General features: G+C 37.9%; 1 pseudogene; it reads left to right on the plus strand.

Annotated features, from left to right (window-relative positions):
- Positions 1-761: 761 nt before the first annotated feature.
- Positions 762-13,277, plus strand: part of LOC102850039 — a 36,635-nt pseudogene continuing 24,119 nt past the window's right edge.

Genomic DNA, 13,277 nt, shown 5'->3' on the forward strand with positions numbered 1-13,277 from the left:
CTCCACTGCACCAGTATGTAACATCCTGATAGGTGAAGAAAAGATTGAAATTTTCAATGACTTCATCTTACTTGGGTCCAGCAGTCTGTCAGGAAATTAGAAGATGTATTGCACAGGGAAAGTTTGCAGTCAGTTTGGACATATCCAAATTGCTGAAGAGCAATGATGTTATTTTGAGGACTAAGGTGCAACAACCCAGGCAATAGCCTTTTCAGTCATTTGCTATGCATCTGAAAGCTGGAAAATAAAGAGGTCAGGAGGAGAAATAATGCCATTGAGCTGTGGTTATGGAGAAGAGTACTGAATATCCCATAGACTGTCAAAAGAAGAAACATATGTCTTAGAGAAAGTATAGCCATAATGCGCTGTGCAGGCAAAAATCATAGTTTTATTTCACATACTCTCGGCATATTGTTAGGAGAAGCTATTCCTTGGAAAGAGACAGAATGCTTGGAAAGGTGGGAGAAAAAAAGAGGAAAACTCTTAATGAGATGGATTGACACTGTGACAGTACCAATGAGCTCAAATATGTCAGAAATGATGAGGATTCCCAGGACAGGACAAGGTTCAGATCTGTTGTTCGTAGGGCTGCTTTGAATTATATTTGACTCAAGGATACCTAAAAACAACACAGGCCTAAAGTTAATCAGACAGAAAAGATGTGGAGTTTGTTTGTTTGTTTATCTGATAAGAATTTGATTGCCTCTTTCACCTGTGAAGACATAGCTACAGGTGGTTTGGGTGGCAGCGCTGCAGCTAAGATGTTGACTAAGATTTTCCGAGTCAGTGACGGGGACTGGGTTTGTCCTGACAAAAAAAACGTGGAAATGTAAACTTTGCCAGAAGAACCAACTGCCATCGATGTGGACGGGAGAAAACAACTGAGGCCAAGATGATGAAAGCTGGGGGCACTGAAACAGGAAAGACACTTGCAGAAAAAGCGAGGATTCTTTAGTGCTGATGATTGGCAGTGTAAAACGAAGTCATGTGAATTGGGCTAGGAGATCAGAGTGTAACATGTGTTATACTCCAAGATATGCTAAATTAGAAGAATGAACGGGATATGGTGGTGGTTTTAATGAAAGAGATCATGTTGAGTACACAGAAAGAGAAGAATCTGATGGTGAATATAATGAGTTTGGACGTAAAAAGAAAAAAAATACAGAGGGAAAGCAGTTGGTCCTGCATCTATTTTAAAGGAATTTAAAGATAAGGAATCAGAGGGAGAAAAAGAGGATTAGGATGAAGATCTTTCTAAATATAAATTAGATGAGGATGAAGAAGATGATACTGATCTGTCAAAATATAATCTTGATTCCAGTGAAGAAGAAAATAGTAATAAAAAGAAATCCAATAGACGAAGTCACTCAAAGTCTCGATCTTCACATTCCCGATCTTCATCACGCTCATCCTCACCCTCAATTTCAAGGTCTAGGTCCAGGTTCCATTCAAGAATTTCTACCAGTTCGCAGCCAAGACCTCTTTCCAGTTCCAGAGAACATTCGAGATCTCATGGTCGAAATTAAGATCCAGCTCCAGGTCCCATAAGGGCTCTTCTTCCCCACAAAAAAAGATCTTACTCAAATTCGTCATCTTCTCCTGAGAGGAACAAAAGGAAAAGTCATTCTAGATCTTCATCTGGTGATTGCAAAAAAAAAAAAAAAAAGATGAACAAGATCGCAGTCACCTAAAAGACACCACAGGTCATCTTCTGGATCATCTCATTCTGGTTCCCGTTACATTTCAAAACAGAAATCTATATAATGTATTCAAATATGCTGTTGTTAATTGTCTTCGAGTCGTAAATGACTCTTAGGGACCCTATGAATGAAAGACCTGAACACTTGTATAATTTTGATTGTTTCTCCAAGTTCACAGAGTTTCCGAAGCCAAGCTATTTCGAAAGTAGATGCCACTCCTGCTTCCAAGCTTGTTTTAACTGGGGAGCTCCGCCAAACACTGTCCACCATGAGTAACCGTTATCACGTTTTACACATCAGTGTCACAGTGTTTAGCACTACAGTCACCACCTTTGTACAGCAAATGAACAGACCAGTGTTATACTACTTAAAAGACTTGTTTCGGTTTTGTTTTTGTTTTTTTTTAAAAAAAGCAAAGAAATCAGTACCATACATGAAGCATATTTTTTTAAGAAGTTGATGTCTTACTTGGTCAGAAGTGTTAAATCTGCTAGTAGAAGTATATGCCTTTAATTGCTTTTCAAAAGGATACAGTTGTGTTTATTTGTAAAATTAAAAGTACATAGCATTTTAAGCCATAATGTCCCAGAATAGATGCTATATTGGTACATTTTAAAAAAAAATTGCTTTCTTAAAACTATCTCAGCTATAACAAAAGTACTTTGTTTCCTAATTGAAGCTATTTTATTTCCAAAAATTTTAATTTTATTGACTGAGTAGAATTCATAGGCTTGCCTGAACTTTAGATGTAGAGGCAAAGACGGGTAGACTAATTGGAAAGAAGTTGGGAAAAGAAGTTTTTTTATGTTAACTTAACATCTAATTTAGCTAGACTGTGAAATAACCGACCATAAATATTTTATTTTAAAATTCCCTATAAGGGTTTCTGATTTTGAAATACATAGGATTTTAAACAACTTTGTATGGTATCCATCAGAAATCTAGTTGTTACATGTGATGGGCTAGACAATCATAAGTAAGAATTGTTAATGAGTAAATTGAAAGCTAAGTGGAAGTATGGGTGGTTTGGGGTATTTTTTTCTCTCTTTGGGTGAAATGTCACTAGGAAATATTGTATATTTAAATGAGTATTTGCTTTAAGATATTTAACATAGAACACCACTGCATAAAATTTTCTGAAATAAAAATAAATGCTTGTTTTTTACGTGAAAAACAAAAAAGAATTCTGATCAATCATAAACCTTCATTTTGATGACCAAGGTGCACCAGATTTTTTTTGTTGTATATTCAGTATCTGAAGCACGCTGGACAAGTTGGAAGAGAGAAGATAGTTAAGATACTCCTTAGGATGCACTTACAAAATTGAACTCTGCCCATTTAATGTTTTTTGTTATATTAACAGCAATATAACACATGGTTCAGATCCACTAAAGAAGGATAGGCAATCTCCTCCTATGTGATTTACTGCCTCTGAAAATCCACTGAAGTTCAGCTATGATTTGTTTCTGATTCAATGGTACATAACTAATAGCAATATCATAATCTTAAGGTTGGTAGGATTTTCCAATGAACTCTCTTCAGCAAAAAGCTAGCTAGACATGGTCTTAGTAGCAGAGGAACACCTTAACCTAACGGTCTTCTCATTGGAATTTGGATCTTCAAAGTTTCCATGTGTTGCTGAGAAGATTTCATATATCTGCCCTATAAAATGGTCTTAGTCTACATGACAGCTGAGTCCAAAACAATTAGTCCCCAAACCAAGGCTTCTAATAACTTTTGCAATCTGAAATATATTCAACATGCAACCAAGATTTAACATTAATAATAACTGGTGACAGGAATGCAAAAGTTGAGAACAAGAAAGAAGGACAAATAGTTGGAAAAGATGTATTTGGTGACAAAAACGAGTGGAGATTTTATACAATCATTGACTTACTTGTCAAACATAACTTTTATTAAAAGCACAAACAGCAACTATAGACATGGGCCTCATCTAACACACAAGAATTAAATTGATTACATCCGTAAAAAGAATCATTTGAAAAGCTCAATCTGAGCTGTGAAAACCATCTGATGTGCAACTCATGTGCAAAGTCAAATTGAATTTAAGAAAAATGAAAATAAATCCATAAGAATTAATAGAAAACCTTGAGTTGACGGACACCCATGTTTACTGCAGCTTTGTTAACAATAGCAAAGAGCTAGACACAACCCAAGTGCCCACCAACAAATGAATGGATAGAGAAGCTCTGGTATATTCATACAATGGAATACTATTCAGCATTGAAAAACAAGGAACTCATGAAATATTATGCAAAATGGATGACCCTGGAGGACATTATGCTGACTGAAATATATTGCAGAAGGACACTGTTGTGAAACGAGACTGACATCAGGGTTGAGGGAAGACAAAAAAGAAGGGGTGGAATGATGTATATTGCATTGAAACAGATGAGGGAGAGAACTGCTTACGAGGAGCATATGAATGGGTATTCTTGTCATTACACAAGTCCAGAGTGAAGGCTGCATAGTGGAGGGACTTGGGGTGAGGGATTGCATAATAATGAAAGAGTTTTTCTTTTTCTTATCAAGGAGGAGAATGAATTGGGGGGTCGGGGGTGGTGAGTAGGGAGAAAAGTGCAACAATGAATGCCTAGAAACCCTAAGTCTCTGTAAACTTTCATTAAAATTAATTAAAAAAAGAAAACCTTGAGTCTATCTCATCTAACTTTAAAATCCATCGCAAGAACAGATTTGAGGCATTGAACACTAATCAACAAAGACCAGGTGAGCTGTAGGACTATAATAAAAATCATTGTAAAGACAGAGGAAGAAAAGACAAAAATGATTGTCAGAAAGGACTTTGAGCACTTCACTAGAACACTGAGAAGCCAAAAACAAAGAGAAGAAATGATGAAATGAAAGAATTGAACAGAAGATTTCAAAGGACCAATTTGAAGACAAAGCAAAGCATTATAGAGAAATGTGCAAAGAACTGGAATCAGAAGTCAAAAGGGAAGCACTCACTTGACTTTTCTCAAGCTGAAGGAACTGAAAAAGAAAATTCAAGCCTTGAGTTGTAACATTGAAGGATGCTATGGACAAAATCCTGAACGATCCAGAAAGCACCAAAAGAAGATAGAAGGAATACAGAGAGTTACTGGTCCAAAAAGAATTGGCTGAAATTTCAGAACATTTCATAAGATGAAGCTCTGGTGGCCTGGTGGCAAGAAGCTGCACTGCAATCTCAGAGATGAGCAGTTCGAATCCACCAGATGCTCAGCTGGAAAAGGAGGGACAATCTCCTCCTATACCAGTCAGATCTGATTTGATGGTACACACACACATAATAAAAATTTTAAAAATTAATACTAGAAGAATCAGTGGTAAGAAAGGAAGAAGTTCAAACTGCTCTGAAGGAATTGGAAAATAATAAGCCTACAGGCATCTGACTGTGTGGATCACAACAAATTATGACTAATATTGAGAAGGATGAGAATCCGGAACTCTTGATTGTGCTCTTGCATAACCTATATCCTGACCAAGAGGCTATTCTTCTAACAGAGCAAGGGGACACTGCATGGTTCAAAATCCATAAAGGAGTCTATCAGAGATGTATCTTTTCTCCAAACATTTTCAATCCTTTTGCTGAACATCATTTGAGAGGCTGGACCATATGAAGAAGATTGTGGCATCAGGATTGGAGGAAGACTTCTCAACAACCGGTGTTGTGGAGATGACACAACCTTACTTAACCAAAACTGAAGAGGATTTTGACACTTGCTGCATAAGATCAAGGACTGCAGCTTTCACAATGGTTTGCATCTCAACGTCAAGAAAACAAAAACATGGTGAAAAGACAGAAGTTGTTAACAATTTCATCTTGCTCAGATCTACAATCAAGACCCTTGGCAAAAGCAGCCAGGAAATAAAAAAACAAATTGCATTGGGGAAATCCACTATCAGGACCTCTCCAGAGTGCTAAAGAAAATTATCAGTTTGAAGACTAAAGATGCACCTTATTCGGGCCATGCTTTCCCCCCAATAACTTGTTACCCATCTTAGAGCTGGGCAATAACTAAAGATGACAGAAGAAGAATTGATGCCTTTGAATTCTGGTGCTGGAGAACAGTATTGACCACACCATGGACTCCCAAAAGGACAAACAAATCTGTCCTGGCTAGGGTGAAACCAGGTTGTTCCTTGCAGACAAGGATTTTAAAACTCAGTCTCACATACTTTGGGGACGCTGTCAGAAAGGTATAGACATTGAAGAGAAGTGTCGTGTTTAAAAGGATAACGGGTCAGCTCAAGACAAGAAATCCCTGAAGGAGATGGATTGGCACAGTGGCAGTGGCAATGGGGTTAGGCATGCTTGAGATGGTGTGGTTGGCTTAGGATAGTACAAGGTTACCAGCACTGTGAATCCCATGTTGTTGTTGTTGTGTGCCATCAAATCACCTGTTACTCAGAATCACCCTATGTACAACAGCTCAGAACTCTGCCCTGTCCTGAGCCAGTCTCATTGATACTGACACACCTACCCCCTATTACTCCAGTTACTGTGTAAACCCATCTCATCTAGGGTCCTCCTCTCCTGCACTGTTCTTCCACCCTTCCAAGCCCGATGTTCTTCTCCAAGGACCAGTCGTCCCTCCTGGCCACGTGCCCAAAGTATGTGAGACAGAGCTTCAAAATTCTAGCCTTCAAGGAGAAACTTGGTTTCAACCTCTCACAGGCAGACCTATTTGTTTTCTTGGTGGTCCATGGTATGTTCAAGAATCTTCTCCAGCACCACAACTCAATGGCATCAATTTTTACACTGTCATCCTCAGTCATTGTCCAACTCTCTGAAGCATAACAAGTAATTGTGAAGATGATATTGCATAACTGTATTCCACAGATTGGCTAAAGACAGATATGTCTTAGAGAAGGTGCACTCAGTGTGCCCCTTGGAGGCAAAGATGTTAAAGCTTTGTTTCACATACTTTGGGCATATTGCTGGGAGAGCATATTCCTTGGAGAGTGATATCATGTTTGGAAAGGTGGAGGGATGCAAAAGAGAGGAAGATCCTCAACCAACCCAGCTGGCTGAAGTAATGTGCTGAAGAGTGTGCCAGAGTTTGTGAGGTTGGCACAGGATAGGACAGGGTCCAGATCTGTTGTTCTAGATATAGGTTCTATAAAAACACCATCTAATATTCTGGGATTTCCATTCAATTTATTGTGAACCTAAAGTATGGGAGTCCCAGAACACTTAACTGTTCCCATGTGAAACCTATACTTGGACCAGAAAGCAGTCATCAGAGTAAGGAAACACTGCATGATTAAAAATCAGAAAGGAGCACATGAAGGATGCATCCTACCTCCATACCTTTTCAATCTACATGCCGAACAGATCATTCAGGAGGCTGGACTTTATGAGGAGGAATGTGACATCAGAATTGAAGGAACACTCATCAACAACCTGTGCTATGCAGATAATGCAACTTTGCTTGCTGAAACTGAGGGGGACCTGAGTGAGGCATTTGCTGCAGAAAGTCAAAGACTGCAGTCTTCAATATGAATTGAAGCTCAACATCAAGAAAACAAAGATTCTCACTACTGGGCCAATTGGCAGCGCCATTATAGGTGGAGAAGAGATTGAACTTATTAACAGTTTCAGCTTGTTTGACTCCACAGTCAACAATCTTAATAGCAGTAACCAGGAAATCAAAAGACTAATTGCATCAGGAAAGTATGCTCTCAGGGACCTTTACAGAGTTCTGAGGAGCAAAGACATCAGTCTAGAGACTAAACTCTACCTGATCCAAGCTATGGTCTTCGGAATTACTAGCTATGAATCAGAGAGCTGGACAACAACTAAGGATGATTAAAAAATTACCTTTGAGTTGTGGTGTTAGAGAAAAGTTCTGAACATACTAAGGACTGCCAAGAGAACAAATAGATCTGTCTTGGAGGGGGTGAAACCAAGTTTCTCCTTAGAAGCAAGGATTCTGAAGCTCTGTCTCACATACTTTAGGCACATGACCAGCAGTGACCAGTTCCTGGAGAAGGACATGAAGGTGGAGGGATAGCACAAGACAGGAAGACCCCAGATAAGATGGATTGACCCTATAACTGCAGTAATGAAGGTAGGTGTGTCAGAGACAGTGAGATTGATTCAGCATAGGGAGGGGTTTGAGCTATTGTACATAGGGTTACCAAGAGTCACAAATGACTTGACAGCATGCCAACGACAACAGGGTCAAATGTCATTGCATAGTTGATAAAATGCAAATTGTTGTCTTTCTGTTACACATCCAGGGCTGCATTTGTTTGTTGAAATATGTTCACTGGTATTTCATCAATTTGTGGGACTTTATTTTTTGCCAATTCTTTTAGAGCAGGTTGCACTTCCTCTTTTATGACCATTGGTTCTTGATCCTTTGCTACTTCATGAAATTGTTCAAATGCGCTTACACATTTTGACTTGCCATCTTGAATTTCTGCTATCATCATGAGAATAATGCTAGGTAACCTGCTGATTGAACAAGGGTGAAAAACAAGAAGTTGAGATTGAACCCAAGTTGAGATTGAAGTTTGATGTCAAACATTACCTAGCAGGATTATCTACACCCTTTGACTGACCCACAAATAGACAATAATAAACTGTTGTGTGGTTGCTGTGAGGCTGAACACTGACACTGATGTGTCAAATGCGTTAATGGTTGGCTATCCAAGGTGGACAGAAAGTGGGGTGGAGCTCCCCGATTAAAACAAGCTTGGAAGAGGAGTGGCATCACTTCCATAATAGCTTGCCTCCGGAAACCTTATGAAACTGGAGAGAGGATGAAAGGCACCCAAGAGTCGAGGACTCTCCTTCATATGGTCGCTAAGAGTCGTCTGCGACTCAATGGCACTTAACAACATTAACAACAAAGTGGAAGAGAATAAATTACTGTTATTTTAAGTCACTGAATTTTAGTGTGGTTTTGTTACAGAACATTATTATGGCAATAGTTAATTCAATTTTGAGTCTTTGGATCTATATCCCATGATTAATAGGAATAATAGGATTCCTATAGACAATATAGAATTAACTTCACTTACAAAGATATCCAGTGTCCAGCACTGGAGTGCCTGTCACAGGGTGCAATGTTCAATAGTGGAGTTAATTTGCCTTTATATAATAATTAGAAAAAGAAATCATATAAAAATATATTCTATAATATAAATTATATAATAATAATTTGCCTGTATCGTATAGGTAACAAGTGTAAACTGCAATCTTGCCAGTTGCATTCATCCTGATTCCTTATACTATGATGTAGTTTCCTTGGTTATTAGATTAGCTGATATTTTATGAGATTTCTGAACTCTTTCCGATTACTTAATTTTCTGTCCAATTTAGCCTGGAGAAGTTTCTTTTGTTTGCAAATAACAATTCTGTTTGAATTATCCCTTAGGTTTCATTGGGAAAACGAAAGACTGGGGAAAATGGCATCAAACTGGTCATTAGTAGACAAGGCAAGGGTGTATGCACTTGGTTTCATGGTAATAGTACTGGTAGTGGGTCTTGGAGCTCTATAGTTGTAGACCATATTTTAATGCTATGTATCTGAGAGATTTCGGTTATTTCCACTTTTATATAGGGCATGTGAGTAATGGTGTAAGTAGAGAAGGAAAGTTGCCTGGGTTGTGGTTCAAAAGGAAAGATTGAGTTTTCAACCAGTAAACTATGTGTTTAAAACATCCACAGACTGATAAATAAGTTGTGCTTATTGAAAATTCATTGTCTATGTTGGCACTTAGAAATATTTTGTATATGTTAAGAGCACCTACTGAAAAGGGATGAATAGACCGTCAAGTTGAAAGAACAAAGACTTTACTTGATAGTCATAGGTCCTATATAATAGGCATCTTCAACATGCCACTCATGCACCAATTTTCAGGAATTAATGTAATTATAGAAAAACATATCTAAAATGTTCAAAATGACATGTAACTACTTTAAAATTGTTCATGCTCAGATTTTCCCAAGAATTGTATAGGTAACAAGTGTAAATTGAAATCTTGTCAGGATTTTTGTTTTCTTTTTAAAATTTGCTTCATTTCCTTAAAAGACCCAATAAGCAAACAACTGAATGGAATTATTTATACTGGGTTCTCTGAGTTTACATAGTGATTGGAAAGTGAATGAAGATATGCTTGCCATTTTTAAAAAGTTTATGCCTTTGTTTTATGAAGTCCCAGACAGAAGAACTGTATCACCTTAGAACAGAAGAGAATTGGATCCCAACAATAAAAATACACATTCAGGGGAGCTCTGGTGGCCTAGTGGCAAGGAACTGCAACTACAATCCCAGAGGCGCACGGTTCGAATCCACCAGATGCTCTGCCGGGGAAGAGGGACAATCTCCTCCTGTACCAGTCAGATCTGATTTGACGGTACACACACACACACACACACACACACACACACACACACACCACATTCATTTACTTGGAACTTAAATTCAATGTTAGGCACTTGATTTCTGGAAAGAGGATCATGTTCACTGTTTTTTACATGTAAAGCTTTCATGGACTAGTGTATATATTTTAAGTTTATTATCATTTGCTTCTACACAAACCCCTTGGCACACTATTCCTACTGCATTTATGATGTAAATAACAAAGTCTGTTTCTTTCTTTTTTTTCCCCTCAAAGTCTGTTTCTTGTCAGTTCTACATTTAAATACTTTTCTTGCTAGATGAAAATGCTTGAAGTTCGGATATTTGGGGGTAAATTTAAGACATTTGTGTTTCTTCAAAGAATTAGAATTTATTTAGTAGACAAAAGTTGACCAAATAATGCTTTCATATTGAGTTTCCAAAGAGAAAAGAGAACTTGTTGTTGTTGTTACGAGCCGTTGAGTCGCTTGTGACTCATAGCGACCCTAAGCACAACAGCCCAAAACTCTGCTCTGTCTTGTGCCAATCGCACTGACACTCCCATCCCAATAACCCCAGTCACCGAATCAATCAATCCACCTCATAGAGGGCCTTCCCCTCCTGTGCCGTCCCTCCACCCTCCCCAGCGTGATGTCCTTCTCCAAGGACCGGTCTCTCCTTACAACATGACCAAAGCATGCCAGACGAAGACTCAGAATCCTTGCCTCCAAACTAGTCCATAAAAAAAGGATTAGTTTCATTCTCATGGCCTTTGGCCTATTGATTGTTTTTCGTTGGTGCTGTGCCTGATCGATGGTGGTCTCGCTTCTGGTCCGACATCATCCTTACAGTCATTCCTTTGAGCTAATTGTTGCAATACTCTATCACTATCTTGCAGAAGTCTTCCTCTTATTTGCTGGCTCTCCAAGTATAATGTCCTTCAGGAACTGGTCCCTCCTCAGAACACGTCCAAAACACTTGAAATAAAGCCTCACCATCTTTATTGCCCAGGAATATTTTGGCTGCACTTCTCCCAAGACAGATTTGTTCAGTCTTCTGGCAGTTGACAGCTTACTCAGTATTCTTCATAAACAACATGATTTAAAGGCAGTCCATGGTACTCTTCATTTTGTATGAAACATCTAGTTTGAAAAAGCAAGAGCAGGAGAAAGTGGGAAAAAAAGAAAGAGCAGCAGATGAAGAGTGAACATGGCAAAGACCTGTAGTATTTTCATAGGCACGAAACAAAGAGGGGGAAAAATCAATAATACAAGTTACTCTGAGCCTGATGGTCTGATAATACCTATTGTGAATAGAAAAAGTAGGGCATGAAATTAAAATGTACATACATACTATTTCTTTTACCATATATGCTTGTAATAAAAAGTACTTTAAAAAGAAAAACTGCTGTTAATTTGACTTGCTAGAGAATATATTAGGATTGCAATGAGTCAGGTTTAGGGTTTTTTTAAAAAAAATTATGGTTTTTAATGCATAAAAGATTGCTGTTAGAACTGATTGAATGGCAACATGCTTTGTATATTTTTAAATGTAGTTTTCTTTCTTAAACATTTGTGCATACAAATACACATGCACATGCATAGAATTTTTTATATTATAGAATCACACTCTATAAACATTTTAAATATGTACTTTATGGCATGACATTATATTATGCACATCCTTTTTTGTTAAAAAAAAAAAAAAGAACAACACAGCACAACCTCAAAATCCAATACGCTTCAATGTACTTCTGGTGGGTTTACAAATATGACATTTTGTAGAACAAGCAAATTTTTTTAAAAAATCCATCCACATTTCCTATAAATTGATCTCTCTCAGCATCCATTAATAAAATGGGACCTATAACAGCAACATGGCTCCTTGAAAGTGAGAAATACCAAAGGTGTGAATGATCTTGTGGCTTATATACCGGAAAAGTGCTTTGCTCAGTCTGAATGTTGTATGACCATGTCTGTAGCCATAGTTCACTTGAGTAGCTCTTTTGTTTGCTATTATTTTGTCTCATATTAATTTACTGAGCTCCCAATGTGGAGCACTGGTGGTGTAGTCCTCAGGGTGTTGCAAAGCTTACCCAAAGGCGACACTTCTCTGGCAGTTCCAATGCACCAGCCGCTCCACCAGGGATAGATGGACAATCCTCTCCCATGTGATTGACAGCCTCTGAAAACTGGCTGGAGTGTCAGTTCCAACTCAATAGAAAAGAGCTTTTGAAATCACTCCCCAGATGTCAGACTCTTTGGCCCAGGCTCGCAAACACCAGCCTCATACTGAGGGCTTTGAGAAGCTAATTGTCCTTTCCCCTTTTGCCCAGTGTCTTGGATTGGAACATTAGTTAATGTGCATCTGAAGTGTGGCATTGGGAAGGAAGCTTAGTTAAAGCCCATTGTTCCCTATTCCATCACATATCTATACTGTACGAGCTGTACACTTTATAAAGGGATAATTTAAGCTGCAGTTATGGTAGAGTGGGGTGACATTTCCAAGTGTCCTCAAATAATCAGAGCCTAGGTAGCCTAATCTTTTGTCTGCATGTGGGTCTGATCTTGAACAAAAGATCTGTTCATACAAAATTGCAGTGGAAACTTGGGATATACATTTAACTTAAGTACATGTCTGACATAATTAATCTTAGAGGACACTGATGTGATTTATGACATGCCGTTCTTGTAAGTATGTAATTTTCAAGTGAAAACAATTTAAGCACTCAGTAACAGGCTGTATGTTATTGTTCAGTGAAATTATTTAAGAATGGTTCAATAGCAAAACCCTGTATTTATTTTCTATTTTTTTTAAACCCTGTATTTTGTGAAAAGAAAATCTGTATTGTTACATTGTTGAGGAGGGAGAAGAAGGAGACTATTGTACAAACAGCATGTACTATTTTATTGCATTTAAAAAAATATTTATCTTATATGAGTATCTTTATAAGAATTGTTAATGGTAATTATTTTTCACTGGTAAAATTACTGGAAATTTCTTTCTATTTTTATATTCACATTTTCTATAATTTAGGGATATTGATTTTTAGGAGCACTGATCCCAACATAAGGAACTACCATCAGCTGATGTGTTTGAAATCACAGAAGCCATGGAAGCTTCATATATAAGTTATTAGATGGAGGGCTGGTGAAAGGGAAATAGATGTGAAGGGAGGGGGTAGAAGTGGATGGGTATCCTG

Source organism: Elephantulus edwardii, unplaced genomic scaffold, assembly GCF_000299155.1.
Source record: "Elephantulus edwardii isolate Elephantulus edwardi_28Jun2011 unplaced genomic scaffold, EleEdw1.0 scaffold00082, whole genome shotgun sequence".
NCBI classification, from domain to species: Eukaryota; Metazoa; Chordata; class Mammalia; order Macroscelidea; family Macroscelididae; genus Elephantulus; species Elephantulus edwardii.